The 19,896-nt window shown below is 35.9% G+C and overlaps 2 long non-coding RNA genes across 2 annotated transcripts in view; one reads left to right on the top strand and one right to left on the bottom strand.

Annotated features, from left to right (window-relative positions):
- The window catches only part of LOC103786116 (uncharacterized), an 859,517-nt gene that overhangs the window by 29,424 nt on the left and 810,197 nt on the right, over positions 1–19,896 (bottom strand). The window contains exon 12 of the long non-coding RNA XR_010109414.1: positions 1,611–1,710. This is a non-coding gene — a long non-coding RNA (uncharacterized LOC103786116). The remainder of the gene's footprint in view (positions 1–1,610; positions 1,711–19,896) is intronic.
- The window catches only part of LOC117979469 (uncharacterized), a 125,345-nt gene that overhangs the window by 29,542 nt on the left and 75,907 nt on the right, over positions 1–19,896 (top strand). The window lies entirely within an intron of this gene.

Below are 19,896 nucleotides of genomic sequence, written 5' to 3'. Positions count from 1 at the left end.
TTGAATCTTTAAAAAAAAAACAAGGGCTGGGGTGTCTAATGCATGTCCATGTATTGGGAATACCTTGGTGGCTGCTATTTCCAGTTGGTCCCTCTTACTATGCCAGCACTTTTGAAAACCTAGGTCTGGACAGAAATTCACCTGTAGCCCTTAGCCATCCCTTCCCTTTCTCTCTTAAACTGTATAGAAGACTGAAACTAGCATTCACATCAAGGAAAGCTGGAACACCACAGGCAGCCATTGATTGCAAGTAAGCTGCTACAGAAACTCCCCTTTTATGATGCTACATTATCTCTATGAGAGCAATCAGAGCGATCAGCTGGAAATCCCTCAACACTGAGAAGGAACTGACTGGCTCACACACTGCTTCTCCTTGAAATAGCTTGCTGGGAGACCAGTAGGGCTCTTCAGCACAAATCAACATCCTAAGGGATTGATCTGTTCCTCCCTAGGAGGGAATGCCTGCTGACTGCGGCTGGACAAAGCCAGAGAGGGGACAAAGCCTTTAAATGATGATTAATACATTGGGATTAGGATACATTTGTCTTGTATCAGTCCAGGCAGTGTCTTCATTTTCATAACTTAGGATTCCTAATAAACCAGAGGTTAAATTACTTAGACATATTTACTCTTAGTCACACATTTTTATGCTTGAAGATCTAGGCTTGGCCTGACAAAGCTATGATGAGGCTTAAAACCATTTTACCTCTCTTCACTCCAACTTCTTTCTACAATCTGGACATTCAGAGGGTTGCTTCCCTAAAATCAAGAATTGTAGATGCATAAGTGTCTTTATTTATCTTGGCTTTATTCATGCACCAGCTCTGCCCTCCACACCTTTAATTCACTCCTTCATCCCAAGAACTTGAATTTTCCAATGCTGCCTACTGGATGTCTATAACCTTTCCCCTTAGGCCTGCCCTCTCCTGTAACATTCCAGTTTCCGAACTTCATCTGGCCACTTTCCTGGGCCAATTTCCTTAAAGCAAGGATCTTTGCTAGAGTTAACTTGATAACCTAATTTGCACTTTGTTGATGATCTAATATGTGTGTTACCTTTCCAAGTACGTAACAGACACGCACTGACAGAGGTGTCTGAAACTCTATAATTCAAAGACTAAATATAAGAACTTTTAGCAGTTTCGGATATCAGAGAAATGGGAAGATTTGGTCAGTGGGCAAGGGCAAGTCAAGTGGTGGTGGTGTCAGTCACAACAGAGGGGCCATCTTCATTGTGTCCTCTTGGAAGAGACCTAATTAACATAACCCTATTTGCTTCACCCCATGCATGCACAGTAGCAATGTATAATTCTTACACACTCCTGGAGCTAGAGACACTGGCCTAGCCAGACTGGGGGACAAGGGCCTTTTTAGGTTCATAGAGAGGAAATGTAGAGAAAGTGAAGAGGGCGGACAAAACCACCAGTTTGGAGACCTAGAAGATAAACTTAGTCTATCTTCTGAACTTTTTTTTAATTCATTGAAATAAGTTATATAGAGTGACTTCAGGCACAGTTCAGTTCAATTTAACAGATATTTACTGACTGCTAATGCATAATTAATAGGGATAATAATAAATTACTAATCAACAATGCTGAATTAGCACTTACCTTGTATCATGCACTCCACTGAGCATTTTACATGGATTATTTCAATAGAATTTCACCAGCCTTATTGTGTGATAGGCAGTGACATGCTAGTAAACAGGCTCTATGAGGAGAAAAAAAAAACCCTAATTTGTAGCATCTGCTTATTACTATGGTGTAAACATTCCTAGCATAGATAATTTAAAGCTACCAATAGCTCACAAAATTTCTGAGTATATTAAAGTTGGCCCACAAAATTCCTGACTATTTCACAATTGGGTCTCCTAGCTAGTAGAAGCTGGTTCCGGCACACCACTCGTGGTAGATATCTTTACTTTCCCATTTGTTAGGGTGACCAGGTCCTCCCAGTTTGCCTGGGATTTTCTTGGTGTTAGTATGTGTTTAGGAAAACCCCTCAATTCTGGAGGAACTGAGATTGTTGGTCACCCTACCCCTTTGCGCTCATGAATATGATTATTGCCCTTACAAAAGAGGCTTCAGAGGGCTGCCTTGCCCTTTCCACCATGTAAGGATGCAGCTAGAAGCTGCATCTATGAATCAGAAAGAGGGTCCTCACCAGACACCAAACCTATTGATGCCTAGATCTTGGACTTCCCAGCCTCCAGAACTGTAAGAAATAAAGCTACCCAGTTTGCCATGTTTCCTGCCATTTTGTTACAGTAGCTCAAATAGAGTAGACCAACTTTGTACATACGAAGAAATTGGGAATTTAGAGAAACATGTCCAATATCACACAGGACTGTTTGCAGGACTTACAAGTTTGATTACGCAGCCTGTGAGCATCACTGCAACAGACAACAAGCTTTCATTCTTTATTTGAGAAGATCAGCCATGAGTGCAAAAACTGAGAGAACACACACATGCACACACACACACATGCACATTTCATAAAAACATAAAAACTAAATTGATTTATGGCATTATTAAAGTATATTATATGTATCTAAGAGAATGAACTGCAGCTTTGCCCAGCTGATTGCTTTATCGAATTCAAGGATTTAGCTCAGTGTCATTTTATTGAGATCCCCTGAAAGGAATTGTCCACAGTCTCCTAGCACCTGCACTAATATCATTTACATAAATCCTCCACATTATGCAGTGGGTACAGATGAAGCCAGGCTCTGCTTGTCAGTACACAAGCACAGCAGTGAGAGCAACGCTACATCTTTTAACATCCTGGGAAATTTTATAAGTGAGGAAATTTGCCTTTTCTTAATATGCACTGTTGAATACAAGCTTCATTAACTATAACATAATCCCTCATTTTAGAAAATCATTTCAATGATTATTCCTAATGAGTATCAAGATATTTATATGAAAAGTAGAGCTTCTTTCCTTCCAAATTGAAACTCATGAACTCTAGTATATCCTTTAATTAGAATACCCTTCAAGAATAAGTCTCATGAATAATCATGTTAATGTTCCATTATTTGCTAAGTAAGATGAAGATCTGTTTGGAAACTTTACATTTTGTTTTTCCATTTCTGATAGAGGTTTTAATAAATATTATTTGTAAAAAGCCAAATGATTTATTTAGATTATAGTGAACATCACTTTTGACCCTGTAGAACCCTTTTAATGGGTAAAATAAATTATCTGCTACATAGAAATGAGTTATCCCATTTTGTAAAAGGCCATAAAATTCTGAAAGCATTAAAAGAGTGCAGAATGACATTAATTTACCCAAGCAATGTTCCAGAAGAGTTGGTTTAATACAAATACATAACATATAAAAATAGTGATTTTCAACACTCATGAACTATCTTAAATATCTTAAAAGTTTTCCAGAAACTCCTCCCAAATGCTTAAAAAAATCTAATATATACCTCACCCCATTAACTTCAAAAAATAAGTATATGCCAATTTGGGCTTTTGTGTGCTAGAGAGAGACAAAAAATGAAGAAAGAGAATATGTTTAAGTTGGGAGTCACAAAATAGTAACCAGAAATAGATTTAAATTTTATTTCTCAGGGGGCCTTATGTCCCTGAGGTTTATTTTACTCTAAAATTGCAAAAATCTAATAGTGCAAAAGAGATTTAGAAAAAAAATCTTACAGAATATTAGATCTGATCCTTGGGGGTGAATGTCATCTAATTCAAGTAAGTAGCAAAAGAACATATGTGAGGACAGGAGGGTAAGGAAACCTGGGAAGAAAGAGTATCTTTCCAATATAAATCATGAATTTTATGTTTTGCATTAAAAAGGCATCTGCTATTTTTGTTTGTTTTGCTTAACGGTCCTGAATTAAAACTGATATCACTGACCTCACACATCTGATTTCAGAAAACTTGTTAATAACAAGATACTATCACATTAAAACATGTTAACAGTTCTATTTCTAGGATTGTTCAGGATTAGTTTTACCCATATGCTAAAACGTATTGGATGGTCCAGAATCAGAGGTTATCACCTGAATTCAGATTTGGGCTTTAGGATCATTGTACCTCCAAATTTTATGCAGATATTTTTCTGGGAGAATTGTTGAAATCTCTTGTCATTTTCTCATGGCAGTGAGAAGCTCAACAAAATTGAAAACTCTCTGGTAAGACTCTCTGGCATATGATCTCATCAAATAATTTCATATTTATGTATTCTTATTCCACACTTTATTGCTTAAAAGATATACAATGAAGTTAAAATAAGTCCTTATCACTTTTTCACTGTATTTTAAGCTTATGATATAAAGCTCAAAAATTGAAGCACATAGAATGATTCTAAATGTAAGAAATTCCCAAATAATTATTTTAATGTATTTGTTGTACTTCTGAACAATATTCTCAAACCATACGAGCAAAATATTCTCAGACACACATGTTACTAAGTTTGATTTTTATTAATGGTAGAGGTGGCCTTTGGTCAGAGGAAATTATTTATATAACATGATTTTAGGGAAGTTCTGAAGGTATTTCTGAACCCACAAATGCCTACGACTTTCCTGGGCTGGAACTTCTATTATAGATCCCTTCTTCTAAACCATCCTTCTTTGTTTTATCTGAGCTATAAATATCCCTAGGAAAAAAAAATTGTTTTAAATCTCATAAACTGTAAGTGCCTACCAGGTCTTCTCATATTTTGAGAGGGACAAGAGAGGAGACACATTAACACCTGGAGGGGAAAGGACATTTCCACTGAAGAAGGACATAATAATGAAAATGACAGCCAAGAATGCTAATGTTGGGCTTCAGTCATAGAAAGTAAGAGAGAAGGCACAGAGAAGCAATATCAATGATTATCATAGGTGCCATGATTTCAAATATAGTAGAAATTTAAAGATTCAGAAGAGAATTCTTTGAAAAAATGTATGCCAATAAATCTGCAAACTGAGGTAACTGTAAAATTTTACACAAAATCATAATTAACTATAATTTATTATAGAATAGATAAACATGAAATGGTTAGACAAATAATACCATTAGAAGAATTCAATTAATAGTAAATGGTTACTTTCCATATAGTAATACTTTTTCTACACACACAATGCACAAAACACCAGTTTCAAACTGTGTTATTGGCATCTCAGTGAACTTTTAAGGAATGCATGAATTCTGTCTTATTTGAACTATTTGAGAGAAGAGAAAAAGAGAGAGACCCATGCTTTTCAGAGTATGTATCTGTATATCTTTGATGCTTAAATCTGTTACAGACAGTTCAAAAATAAAATTATTGCCCAATCTTATTATGAATGTAGATGGAAAAATATAAATAAAATATTAGAAAACCAAGTTCAACAATGTGTTGTGGTAAAATATCCGAGTATATATAATGCATACATTCAACTATTCAAAACATACAACAATGGTATTACATGTCAATATAGTAATGTAATTCACCACATTAACAGATCAGGAAATAGAAATCATATAATCATCTCAACTGTCATAGCAAAAGCAATTGCTCTATTTAATATAAAATTGATATGCTTTCAATATTTAATTGAATATGCTTTTTTTTCCTAGTAAGTTTATCTATATCAAACAGTACTTAATGATGGAGTTCAAAAGCAGTTCTAATTAAGTCAGGAATAAGATAAGGATGCTTAGTATCACCTCTACTCAACATTTTACTAGCAGTTCTTTCCTACCTAATAATAAAGAAAAAGAAATGAGCATGATGATAAAGAGACAATTCTCTATAAAGAAAATCCAAAAGAAACTAAAACAAATAATTAAAATGTATAAGAATTTTCATTAGGATTGCTGGAATTGATATAAGCATAAAAAAGTCATTTAAAATATTTTTTTAAAGATACAGTTAAATAATATCAAAAAATTTTAAGCAGCCTAGTAATAACTCAAACAAAAGATGAACAAAAACAGAAGAATGTACAAAATACAATTAAAAGCTCCTAAAAAACCCTTGATTCAATAGGGATATATTTCTTATTTATGAATAGAGATATTTAATATCATATCTATCCTCCCCTCCATATTAGTCTATATATTTACATATTTTATAAAAATCTCAAACACATTTTTGATGGAACTAAAAACACTATTATTGAAATTCATATTAAAGAATATGGTTCCAATAGCAGCCATGACAGTTTAAAAGAATAAAGAACGTTTGGAGACTTACTCTACCAGAGAGTAAAAACTGTTAAAAGAGCTACAGATTTAAAGCAGTGTATATTAATGGAGGAACAGATGAAGGACTAGATGCAGTGGAATTCAGAGCCTGTAGAAAGACCAAGCATGTCTCGGAATTTGGGATGTGACAAACAGCATCACACATCCGTGAGGGATGGTGTTAGGCCAATTAGTTCAACTCGTTTTCTTTTTTTTTTCTTTCTTTTTTTTTTTTTTTGAGACTGAGTCTCACTCTGTCGCCCAGGCTGGGGTGCAGTGGTGAGATCTTGGCTTGCTGCAACCTCCACCTGCCGTGTTCAAGTGATTCTGCTACCTCAGACTCTGCAGTAGCTGGGACTACAGGCACGCACCACCCCGCCCAGCTAAATTTTGTATTTTTAGTAGAAATGGGGTTTCACCATGTCTGCCAGGCTGGTCTCGAACTTCTGACCGCATGATTCGCTTGCCTCAGCCTCCCAACTCGTTTTCTTCACAGAAAAAATTAAATTAAATTTCTACTTCATATTATATCTCCAAATTAATTTTAAGGGATTAAAAAACAAAATAGGAAATAAACAACTTTACAATTATTAAATAAATGTTTAATAAAATTTCTTTTTAAACTCTGATGGGAATGTATTTCCTAGCTGAAAGCATAACTCAAAAAATATATAGATAATTAAGACTAGCTGCATTAAAATGTAAACATGCTTTCCATAAAAGGAATAATGAACAAAGTTGAATAAGCAAAAACTGAAGATAATATTCACAATGAGTAAAATAAAGGATTAGTACCCAAATTTGAAAATTGTCCTATGTATGTATAAGAAATAATCAAGCTACCTTGTAGAAAAATGGACACAAGATCTAGAAAAGCAATTTACAGAAAAGTCAGACCAAAGGCAAATCATTCATGAAAGTGTACACAATCTAACAAGGCATCAGGAAAACGAAATTTATTCCTTTTTTTAAAGAAAAGTTATTGTGTAACTATTCATTTGGCAAGATTTGTTTAAAGTATCAAAATACCATAAACTGATGAATTGTGAAGGAATAGTCACGATGCTGCAAAAGAAAATTGTCCTCCAAAATGAGAGAAACTTTGGAGAACAACTTGGCAATACCTAGTAAGTTAAAAACCTGTTTGCTCTAGGAACCACGGCTGCAATTTCAAATATATATTACAGGAAAATCCTTGCACATATGCATCAGGAGACTTGTCAACAATGTCTCTTGAAGCCTTGCTTACCATGGCTATAAGAATAAAAACAACTTAAATATCAAACAGTAAGAATATCTATACATACATTATGGAAAATAAAAGAACACACCACAGTGATCAAGAACAAGATGGAGCTACTGGTTTCCATATATAAATCTCAGAAGCATGTTTAGTGCAAAGAAGCAAGATGAAGACAGTTTTATAATTTTGTTTGTTTTGCTTGAGACAGAGTCTTTGTTACCCAGGCTGGAGTGCAGTGGCGAAATCTTGGCTCAGTGCAACCTCTGCCTCCCGGGTTCAAGCAATTCTCTGCCTCAGCCTCCTGAGTAGCTGGTTTGACAAGTGCCTGCCACCATGCCCGGCTAATTTTTATTTAATTTTATTATTTTATTTTTTTGGTATTTTTTAAGTAGAGACAGGGTTTCACCATGTTGGCCAGGTTGGTCTTGAACTCCTGACCTCAGGTGATGCACCTACCTCAGCCTTCCAAGGTGCTGGGATTACAGGCTTGAGACACCACGCCCTGCCCAGTTTTATCATTTTAAACACTGGTTACTGGGTATATGAGAATTTTAATACTATTCTCATAATTTTTTGTATTTATGTTTACCAATTTTTTTAAAGTATTAATATATCTCCTTCCATCTTTATGTTGGTAAGTATTAAAATGATGCATATGGATGAAGAGCCATGGTTTGCTCAGTTGTGTATTTCTTATAAAGTTTCCTTGGTAATTCACAACTAAGCTGTCAGTTTTTGAAACACACTATGAAATCGATAAATGGCAAGTATCCAGAGACTACAAGAAGTAGTCAAGAAATTACTGTTCCAAGAAAATGCCCCTGGTAAAAAGAAATCCATCTGAATCTCCAGTCTGCAACACCTTCAAATGATTTAAATATTGTCTTTTATAATGAAAGTTATATACTGCCAATATCAGGAAGGCATGACATAGTCTAGGCAATATGTGATTGGAAATAGTAACAAGGTTAAATAATAAAGCAACTTTTGCTGATTCATAGCTCATTATGTTATGAAATTATAAGGCATTAGAAGTTATAGAGCAAATGGCAAACATTTGCTTTGGAGAAAATGCATATCATTTTCTCGTTTCTTCAGTCTGATTCTGTAGGTAGACAGTTCCAACTGCTGAGCTTGGCACTGGTAATTTGATTCTTTTTAAGCCAAGTGAAACAGACAGAGGGTAGCTAAATTGACTTTTAAAAATAATAATTTACTCTGTTACATTCACAAAATTTCACACTTTCCAAGAGTGATAATAGTTGTTCACTGGAAAAGATTCATATGGACCTAGGGCAGAGAGAAACAGGACACTTTTCACTTGAAGCAAGACACTGGAAATGCATTAACATGAAAACCAGCAGCAGGAGACGCTCCTGGAAAAAAAAAAATATGTTAATGCAGCTGGTGGGTACAATGAATTTTTATGTTGACAGTCCTCACTGCTTAGTGATTCCAAGTACTGAAGATTAGAAATAGCTGAAAGGTTTGAGATTCCCAGTCCTGGCAGAATTGATGGAAAGAGAACTTTTTGAATAAAAAAGGAAAGGAACATTAAACTAATCAGGGGGAAAGATACAAAAGACACCTATAAAATTAATTTATAGGTTATTAATTTGTCACTTTGGGCTCTGAAAGCATTTGTATACTTCCGTATCCTACGAGTCTATTGTGAAAAAAGATGTGTTCTGTTTAAATTACACAGCTCAATTTGCTGAGAAAGCATTAGCAGTGGACCCTCACAAAAATGAATCCAATCTTTAAGGGTCTCTCTAATGTGTTGCTCCCTCTTTCAGTCATCGGTAATTTTACAACATTTCAATGGATAGTGCTGGAATCAAGGCCAATGGAATATTTGCCAGAAGTACTAGGGAAAAGCACAGTAATTAAGGCAACATAGTAATTCACCTCAATTAAGAGGAGCCTCCAGGACAAAGCTGATTTTCTGATTTGCAGCAGTCAGTTGCTTCTACCCTTTGGGAAAGTGTTCATCAAATCTGCATCGCCAGTGTCACCAGCAGCACCCTTCATGTAGCTTAGCATTTGTTTTCCAGGCTTTCTGTCACTAATCAGTTACCTAAACCTTCTTGTGCATTTCATTCCAGACTACCAAAATCTCCATCTGGAAAGAAAGTTTATTTTTGGCTAATTCATTTGTATTTTTATTTTTACAGTTTTTCTACTATAGTCTCTAGGCTACATGTATCTTCAACTCTCCAAAATACTTTCCGGAGAATTTCAGTAAAAAGAGAAACAAAGAAACATGTTAACATGACCATGCCATTACTGACAAAAGGTCTACAATGAAAGGGAATAATCACTTGTAAAATACTATTAAACCCAGATTTTCCAGTAAAAAGTAAGAGATGTCTATACTATCACACGAGGTAAGACAAGCAAGGAGTTGCTGCATGGCTGCTACATTCAACAAGCCTTTGGCATTCCAAATTCTAGAACTCTCCATCTCCTACTCACCTCTACGTGTTTCCACACTGCGGGAAAATCCTTGGGCTGGTTGATGGTGATGGTTAGGTGCAGTAACTATATAATGAGACTTACAGCTGATAGCTTGAATTAGCAAGTGGATTATCACTTAGTTGATCCAATTACATCATTAAGTTAACCCAAATAACTGGACCATACACAGGGCCAAGTTAATTTACCATTTTAATGATAAAACCAGGTTAGTCAGGCAGTGATTTGGGATTTATTTACGCTGCGCAGGCTTGTTTGCCCCTCAACCATCATCAAAGGGGCTTAGCAGTTTCTATTGAACACTTCTTTCCCTTCCCTCACCCAAATCCGAATCAACAGGTTTTATTTTAAACAATTTATCTGTAGAGAGAGAGGGTGGATCTCTCTCCGATACTAATGAACAATTCATTCTGGCAAGAAAGACCAACACAAACAACCCTTAGGTAAAGTTCCTGCTTCCTAATGAACAGCACCTTTGGGCTCCACACTGTAGAGCCAAATAAATGACTCCATAAGCCCAAAAGCTCATTATTGGCCTGAAATAGGCCCAGCCTCAGGCATCTGTGGCCATATTCAGATCATTAAGAATCTTCTGTTGCTTATTGCTTTCTCCTTTTTCTATTTAAGAGGCCAGCAAGGTACAGGTTTCCATCCTCTCCCACATCTTAAGCCTATTTCTTATTCCATGTTTTGCCATCTCTCTACTCTCTGCCTGGTGCTCCTTTTTTTTTTAACCTATATAAATTAAGTCTTTCTCTCTCGTCAATAACCCTATTTTTGAGGTTCACTAGTTGACATGTACACAGCTGGGGACTCACCCTTTTTATTGTCTTGCAAAGCCCACCACCAAGGGTCACAACCGTGTCAGGAATTTGCAGCTTTCATGTCCAAGCACCCGCAAGTCCCACATGAGTTTAATAAGGAGATGCAGAGCTGAATCAAAATTGTTTCAGAGAACCTGGAGGGGCTCATTTAAAGCACTTCCTATCTCTAGCTCACACATACGTTACTGAACAAGTTCCCAGGAGTGTAGCATAGAATCCAAACCTTGGACGCAACTTGTACGTTAGCAAATATTAACTTGTAAAATATTTTATTTTTCTGCCATAATGAGCATGGATGCCTTCAGAACCCATCTTTGTTTTGTTTTTGTTTTTTCACTTGATGCTGAGGAAATAATCTTTTATTTGAGGCAAGTTAATTAATTCATGTTATTTTTCCTATTAATTTTATTTTTACATCCACAGACATCACAATAAACAAGTCTATGTTTGCACTTTCCAAAAATTCTTCTTTATACAATTGCAATTACTGAAAGATATTTCAGGCTTATGTTTTCTCACCAAGGCATTGCTTCCTGAAAATTAGCTCTAGATATCATGACATTGAACTAAACATCTGTTTAGTTCAAACAAAAGTTAAACAGCCACGTTTAAGTTTTGTTTAAAATACTTTGGGGAATAAAAGTGTATTTTTGAGAAAATTATTTTGAAGAAATACTTGGCAATGGAAAGCCAGATGGAAGAGACAATTAGAGAAGAAAACAAAGGTTAAATGCAAGCATTTTGCCACCCAGCCAGGTCAGAAAAATATAAAGTGGAGAGGAGAGAAGTTGAGGACCAGAAAGAAAACAGTTGGAGTTCTTGTCTTCAGAAAAAAAAATCATTGCAGAAGAGTGAGGAAATGGAGGAAGTGCATTTTTTTCTCACTCATTCTGTTTCAGTTTAACATTTATCAGCACTTGTGATAACCTGGCTCAGGACTCTCCCCATTCAATCATTAAGTGAGACTTTGCCAAACACTTTTGAGTATTAGACATATGGTGAGTATGAAGAGGAATAACATATGGTCCCACTAGCCTCAAAGAATCTTTCTTTGATCTCTCTAAAAAAGAGAATATACTTTATTAGAATGACACAACTGGAAAGACCAATTCTAAAGATACAGGTGACATATCAAAATGCAGGGAACGCACCCACTGAAGCAAAAGCTTTGACTGAGTTAGGCTTCATAATGGCCTTCAGGGAGGAACTAGGGGTAAGCAGGTAAAGGAAATGGGAGAGTCTACTGGTAAAGGCACAAAATCATACTGTATTTATTTTGTCTTTAATACATTTTTTAAAAGTTGTCTTTAGAAATACTGTTGTATGGTTATTTAATCTATTTTCCTAAATAGGTCTGTTTCTACTTAAACTTTTTAAAAGAGTAAAATGTTCATGATTAAGGAAAGAGGGCCAGAAAGCAAGATTGAACTCTTACATACTGCTTCCATTTGAGGCACAGTAGCCAAGATGGCAGGAGCGGGGGTGTTGAAATTGCAAAAGTAAATAATGACGTGATAACCAATGTCAAATGGTGCCTAATGATGTGTTACTAAATAAAACCAATATTTAAAGGTAATTTCCTCACTGAAAAAGTACTGGACATGTGCTCTTCTTTTTACATTGGGTAAAAACACTGTTTGCAGAGCTGCCTGGGCTTTTGCCCCAAGCTTTACCACTAACTAACTTTACAAACTTGGGAAAGTTACTCAACTTCTTTGTGTCTCAATTCCCATATCTATTGTATTAAAATGACTTGTTCTGAGATCTTAGAAAGACAATGCATATGACATATTTATAACAGTGCATGACACACAACAAATGATACATAACATTTATTAGTAGTGATGATGATGATGAAGATGATGGTATCATTCATTTACTCAAGAACTATATATTGGTTGCCTATGTGTAAATCACAGCCCAGATTTTCCAGGATAAATCTTATTACATATAATGTTACATAATTTCATATGAATAAATTTACAAAAGCTTTTGTTCATTTGTTTTTGCCAGATCATGACACACCATTTAATAGATTTAGGACTATGAACTTCGGGGCCAAAATGGTCAATTTATAAATTTTGGAGTTAGCTTTGGCCAATATACTTGCTTTGCAACCTTGGACAAGATACTTAATATCACTAACCTCTTAACAGTTTCCTCATCTGGAAAATGGAGCTAAAAATGATACATAGTTCAGAGCATTATTTGTTGATTAAATAAAATGACTCATAATATTCCTGGAAAAAAACTCACTTAAAATGTTTTGCAGTTAATAAGGCTTATGGACATATAATGATCTTTCCATGACAAATCTTGAAAATACAATGCCTCAGTTTAAAGGATTCAATACCTAATTCTAATGTGGAGAAATGGAATTGGACTAGACCAATAGAATTGATCAGAATTGGACTAGACCAATAGAATTGATCAGAATAGAATTGATCTGGGTTAAAGTAGAGTTCTGATATTAATAGACTCTAGACTTTTGAAATGTCACTCTATTTTTATTGTCTTCAACAGTTCGCTTGTATAATAATGAGAGCAACCTGAGTGACTTGGAAGGACTTCCCCAGTTTAACATTTTGTAATGACATGGCTTAATGGGAGAATTAAGATACGATGCACAATCTAATGAGGATATTACACAATCAACTTTCCTTGTCTTATGTATTTATTTTCAGCATTCAAAATCTTATTCTAAAGTTGTACCCAGATTTTGAATGACTTGTTTCTCCAGTTTGGGACTTCGTTTTGCAAAGACAGCAAAAGGAATGGCAATGACATTCAAAAGGAGAATTATAAACATATTATCATATAGTTAATTGAAGCCTAATAATATACAACAAAACCACAAATTACGTATAATGGCATTCTGATTATACGTAAATTTCTTCTCACTAGAGAACTGGTAAAATTCCTGAATGCAAAATGGATAATAAAATACACCTGTTTAGGTTTGAAAAACTAACAAAATCCTTTTCTGGGAGTTTCAGTTTCAGCATGTTGGAGCCTAAGCACAAAATAGCCCTTATATCCCATTGATTACAACTAGAAACTCATGGATAAGAAACAAAAAACAACTATACAGGTTGCTTCTTAAGGGGACTCTCATCTTGTAGAAATAAACCATATGTAGGCGAGTTTCACTTTTATTTTTTTTCGCCTGAGGGAAAGCCCCATTTGCAGCAAAGCAGTCTTTGCGGTGCAGGCAGTTAAGCTCCAAAAGAGATCATTTCATTGCCAGAGGAACCAGGAAAATAGGTAGCTGTGGGCTGGAGAGTCTGAGAGCAAATCTTGGAGCGGAGAAATCCAGAAGAGTTCCCTTATTTCTGTGTCTGAACCCATAGAAATCTCAGGTTCTATATACACATACAGCAGACCCAAACCACAGCAAATATTTTAAAACTGAACTGAAATTTGAACACAGCCCTAAGATGATGAGCACAGTTTGCAGTCTGACCCTCATTGAACTGATTTTCTACTAAAACGTAACACCTCAACATCCTCTAGAGGAATCAGAGTCTAAGCAACAGAATGTACACAAGGTCTGGGATATGCTCCCAAATTCCCAACATGAGAAAACCAGGAAAATGTGATCAGTTTTCAAGGGACCAGGCAACTAGAAGATACCAACTCTGACATGACCAAGGTGTTAGAATTGTTAGATAAAGGCTTTAAAGCAGCTATTATAACATGCTTTCTAAGTTGAAGAGAATACACTTGACATGAATGGAAAGAGGAATTCTCATCAGAGAAACATAAACTATATATAAAAAAGAACCAAGTGATAAATTTCAACCCCAAAATGGAACTCTAACATGAAAAAAGTCATTGAATGGGATCATCAACAAAATCGAGATACAAAGGAAAAACTCAGTCAATTTGAAGATAGACAATGGAAATTGTCCAATGTGAAGAACAGAGGGAGAAATGAAATGAGGGATGGGGGAGAAAACAACTGCAGGAATTTGCGAGACGATATTAAAAAATTCAAATATACACATCACTGGAGTGTTGGAAGTAAAAGAAAAAGTTTGGAACAGAAAAAAGTATGAAGAAATCATGGCTCTAAACTCCCCAATTTTGGGGAAAGACATCAATTTAGAGATTCAAAGAGTTCAGTTAATCTCAAGCAGGATAAGCTCATTGAAAATCATGCTTGTAAATATCTTTGTCAAATTGTTGTAAACCTAAGATAAATATGTACCTTGAAAGTGGCTAGAGAGAAAGACATATTATGGACAGTGTAGCAATGACCTAATTGGCCATGGACCTCCTATCAGCTAATGTGGAGGTGAGAAAACAGTAAGATGACATCTTTAAAGCACTGAAAGAAAAAAAAGTGAAATCGGAGTACAATATATAGTGAAAATATTCTTCAGAAATGAAGGTGAAATGAAGACATTTCAGATGTAGAGAAACTAAAATAATTTCCCACCATCAGCCTTGTTCTACAAATACTCAAGGGAGGGTCTATAGGCTGAAGGGAAATTATATCCAAGGGTAAGTTGTTTCCTCAGAAATAAAGGAACAGCAACATAAATGGTAAAAATGTGGGTAAATATAACAGAGTGTATTATCCTCTTAAGTTCCTTAAAATATGTGTAATTATAGAAAGCAAAAAATAAAATTATTGAATGGGGTAATATATGTATGTATATATAAGTAATGTATAAACTATGTACATATGTATAGTGTAAGTACATATATGATAAATGCAATATAAATGTCTACATTTGAATGAGGTAGTACAATATAGATAGACCTAATAGGTTAGATATGTATATTTTAATCACTAGAACAACCATTAAGAAAAAAGAAAATCCAAAGGAATATAGCCAAGTAGTGAAAACTTAAATCAGAACGTTAAAAAAATACTCTGGCATGCCAAAGAAAGGAAGAAAAAAGGAAACAGAATACACAGGAGAAAAACAGAAAACAGACAATAAAATGGTAGAACTAAATCAAACAATATTAATAATTACATTAAATGTCAAATGTCCAAAAACTACAATTAAGAAGCATAAATTAACAGAGTGGATACTCAAGCAAGACTCTATTTTATGTTTCCTATTAGAGACAATATAAAAACACAGATAAGTTGAAAGTGAATGAAAGGAAAAAAATAATACCACACAAACAGTAAGCAATAAAAGGCTGGACTGACTGTTTTGATATCTGATAAGTATACTTCAATATAGAAAGTAGTACTGCTTATACAAAGGATTTTTTTCATAATGATAAAAGAGAAATAACAATTATAAATGTGTAAGTGCCTAATAGCAGATACTCAAGATACATGAAGCAACAATCGACTGAATTAAATAGAAATAGAGAAGTCCACAATTATAGCAGAAATTTTTATAACTACCTCTCAGTAATTGATAACACACTAAACAAAAAACTTAGCAAAGACACAGACCAGAATAACATTATTAACCGTCTTCATTGAACTGACATTTATAAATGACAAAAAGAGCATATACTGTGTGATCCCACTTATAAAAAATTCTAGAAAATATAAAATAAGTATAAAAAGAAGATCGGCCAGGTGCAGTGGCTCACGCCTGTAATGCCAGCACTTTGGGAGGCCAAGGCAGGTGGATCACCTGAGGTCGGGAGTTCGAGACCAGCCTGACTAACATGGTGAAACCTCATCTCTACTAAAAATACAAAAATTAGCCAGGCATGGTGCCTGATGCCTGTAGTCCCAACTACTCAGAAGGCTGAGGCAGGAGAATGGCGTGAACCCAGGAGGTGGAGCTTGCAGTGAGCTGAGATTGCGCCACTGCACTCCAGCCTGGGCAACAGAGCGAGACTCTGTCTCAAACCAAAAAAAAAAGATCAGTGGTTGCCTGGGGAATAATAGGTTGCAAATGAGCATGAAGGATCCTTGGAAAGTGATTAAATGTTTTTATCTTGATTGTGGTGATGTATTCATGGATATTTGTGCATGTAAAAACTCATCACATTGTTCAACATAAATATGTAAAGTTGATTGTGCTTCAATTACATCTCAATAAAGTCATCAAAAAAAAACCTTATCCAGCCAGGTGCGGTGGCTCACGCCTGTCATCCCAGCACTTTGGGAGGCCGAGGTGGGTGGATCAATTGAGGTTGGGAGTTTGCAACCAGCCTGACCAACATGGAGAAACCCCATCTCTACTAAAAAAAAAAAACTACAAAAAATTAGCCGGTCCTGGTGGTGCATGCCTGTAATCCCAGCTACTCGGGAGGCTGAGGCAGGAGAATCACTTGAACCCAGGAGGCGGAGGTTGTGGTGAGCCGAGATCGCACCATTGCACTCCATCCTGGGAAACAAGAGTGAAACTGTCTCAAAAAAAACAAAACAAAAAAAAAAACAAAAAAAAACCTTATCCTAAGTAGAAGTTCATGGCCTTCATCAGACTGCTAAAGAAATCCATGGCACAAAAAAGAGGTTGATTAATCTTGGATTGGGTGGTAAATTTTTTATAACTACCAATGTTCCAGCTTTACACAGTGAAATTTATAGCTACATCAGAAGCTGGGCCATATTTTAATTAATCCATTCATTTATTCGACATTTATTGAGCAACTGCTACATGCCAGACAATGTGAATAATGCTCACTAGAATAATTTATATTTAACATCCCTTTCAATGTTTATATTATTTCATTTTTAAATTATGTTTTGGGGTGGCTAGACATCCCCTTGTTATCTTAAGTGACATCACACAGGCAACTTCATATGCTCTTTGCTTTTAAGGATTGTCCTTAGGGAGAATTTTTGTCATTTACATACCCAAGAACTCATCATCAGAGAAACTTAGTATTCTGGGATTGCCGCAGTGAAGACATGACCATCCTGGAACTTGTTCTGGGGCTAGCCCAGAAGAAACTAGAATGGCCTGTAAAGCTTGGCTCCTCTGGTTTTACACTGGGGGCAGGACTAACTCAATGCAGTAGGCATGGATAAGTGTACCTGGAGGCCCAAATTGCTCCCTTAAGATGGCAAGTTGCTTTGGATCCCAAGTCATTTGCCAGAGGCTGCCATTCTAGCATTTCTCAGAATACTTTTGTTTGGTTGTAAAAATGCAAAAATATTAGGTATATCTCCTAATGCTATCCCTCCCCTCTCCCCGCACCCCGCAACAGGCCCCGGTGTGTGATGTTCCCCTTCCTGTGTCCCTGTGTTCTCATTGTTCAATTCCCACCTATGAGTGAGAACATGCGGTGTTTGGTTTTTTGTCCTTGCGATAGTTTGCTGAGAATGATGGTTTCCAGACGAGTTAATGGGTGCAGCACACCAACATGGCACATGTATACACATGTAACTAACCTGCACGTTGTGCACATGTACCCTAAAACTTGAAGTATAATTTTAAAAAATCCAACATTGAAAAATAAATAAATAAATAAGTAAAAATGCAAAAATATCTGCTTTTCAGAGGATATGATATTTAGAACTATGAAGATTTGGTGAACCTCCAAACAAATTAGTTTATCTTTGATATCCTCTCTTTCTTTCAGAGTTCCTCTACCCAGTAGACTTCCTATGGACACAGTAAAGTTACTGATTTCCGGTTTTAGTTCAGTGTCTTTTATCTCCAGAAAAATCCTCAATCATAATAGCCACAGTGGCACATTCTATGTAGCTGGCAGCCACTGTTCTAAGTACTTTGTACATATCTACATATTTAACCCCACAACGATGATCAGGTGCTATTATTTTCTTCATCAATAGAGATGAGGAAATTGAAGCTCAGAGAGGTTAGGTAGATGATCAAAGCCACACAGCTGATAGTTACTGGAACTGAACTTTGGACTCAGTAATCCAGCTCCAGAGTCCATGCTAGGCTGCACTGCCTTAACCCCACAGGCTAGTATCCTGTTGTTTCTGTTTTCAGTAGTGTAAGAAGCAAAGAGAAGAGAGAAAATGTTGGGGAAAGGTTTTTGTAGAGGCTGTCACATCACACCTGGGAGTCATCCATCTTTATCCACACGTAAAGCCAGCAAGAGTATAATGACCCATACATTCATGAGCTCTTCTCTATGTTTGAAATACTACAGAATAGCAACAGAATCCCTTTAGCCCATTGACTGATAAGAGGCATGCCAATCCACTTCTTAAAACACAGTTACAAAAGCCAGAGGATGTACATACCATGCCCATCACCCCTACTCTACATTCACTGAATAGCCCAGTGATGCCAACTCTATGAAATAATGGCTTCCAAGTAGTCAGTTGTAAACAGAAACATGAAAATATTACAACAGATGCTGAAGTCTACACATTAGGAGTCAGTCTATGTGTCTGAATAATATTTACTAAAAGTTAATTTAGGCAACTGGTATATTTTTGACCGTAGTTATAATAAATTTTACTATGGAAAACATATATTTCAAACTTCCTAGAATTCACTATTTACTAAGCATGACTGGTGGGGCATGAAGTGGAAATGTAGAGATTGAAGTAGGAGTTAGAACAGTGCTAACCCTATCTCCATCATGTCAAAATGTATTTTTACACACACACACACACACACACACACACACACACACACGCTAAAACAAAACCATTCAGTATTTTTACCTAGGTTATCAAGTGAATCAACTGACAGTAGAAATTTTCAGTTCAAAAACAAAAGCCACAGTACCAAATCCGAGGGTCATTATTCTAGTTCCCATGTAAGTTTACTTGCCTACCGTTCCCATTTAAAACTTAAAAATTTTATAGAGAAATGTGTATCAATTATATATCCCATTGTGAACAAAATTCTCTCTAGAATAATAATGCACACATACTTATTTATCTAAACTGCACCCTTTTGTTTAATATAAACTCTTGATAGGGTAAACCAAACAACAACAAAAAAGGACAGATCTCAACTTAAGAATGTAACAGTTGGTGTGAGCAGAAGAATGGGGGCATTATCAGGGAAAAGGGGAAAAATGTGAACTCTGATAAGGGATTGAGTTGGAAAGGTGGGCAGTTACAGATAGGACCAGAAGTTTTGAACTTGGAAGGTAGGCAGGAAGGAATGAGTGAAATTTCATACAGCAGGAAGCGCTGTTTATGGCAGTGAGTACCCAGAGGAAGAGACACGCCCACGGAGCCCAGGTGAGCACAGTTAGAGCCTTTGTACCAAGGACGCGGAAATGAGCGGGGGTAGGAGTGGATAGGCCAGGGTTATAA

Source organism: Pan paniscus, chromosome 13 (genome assembly GCF_029289425.2).
Source record: "Pan paniscus chromosome 13, NHGRI_mPanPan1-v2.0_pri, whole genome shotgun sequence".
Classification (NCBI taxonomy): domain Eukaryota; kingdom Metazoa; phylum Chordata; class Mammalia; order Primates; family Hominidae; genus Pan; species Pan paniscus.
The sequence above is the reverse complement of the archived record's forward strand: the minus strand, read 5'-3'. Positions and strand labels throughout refer to the sequence as shown.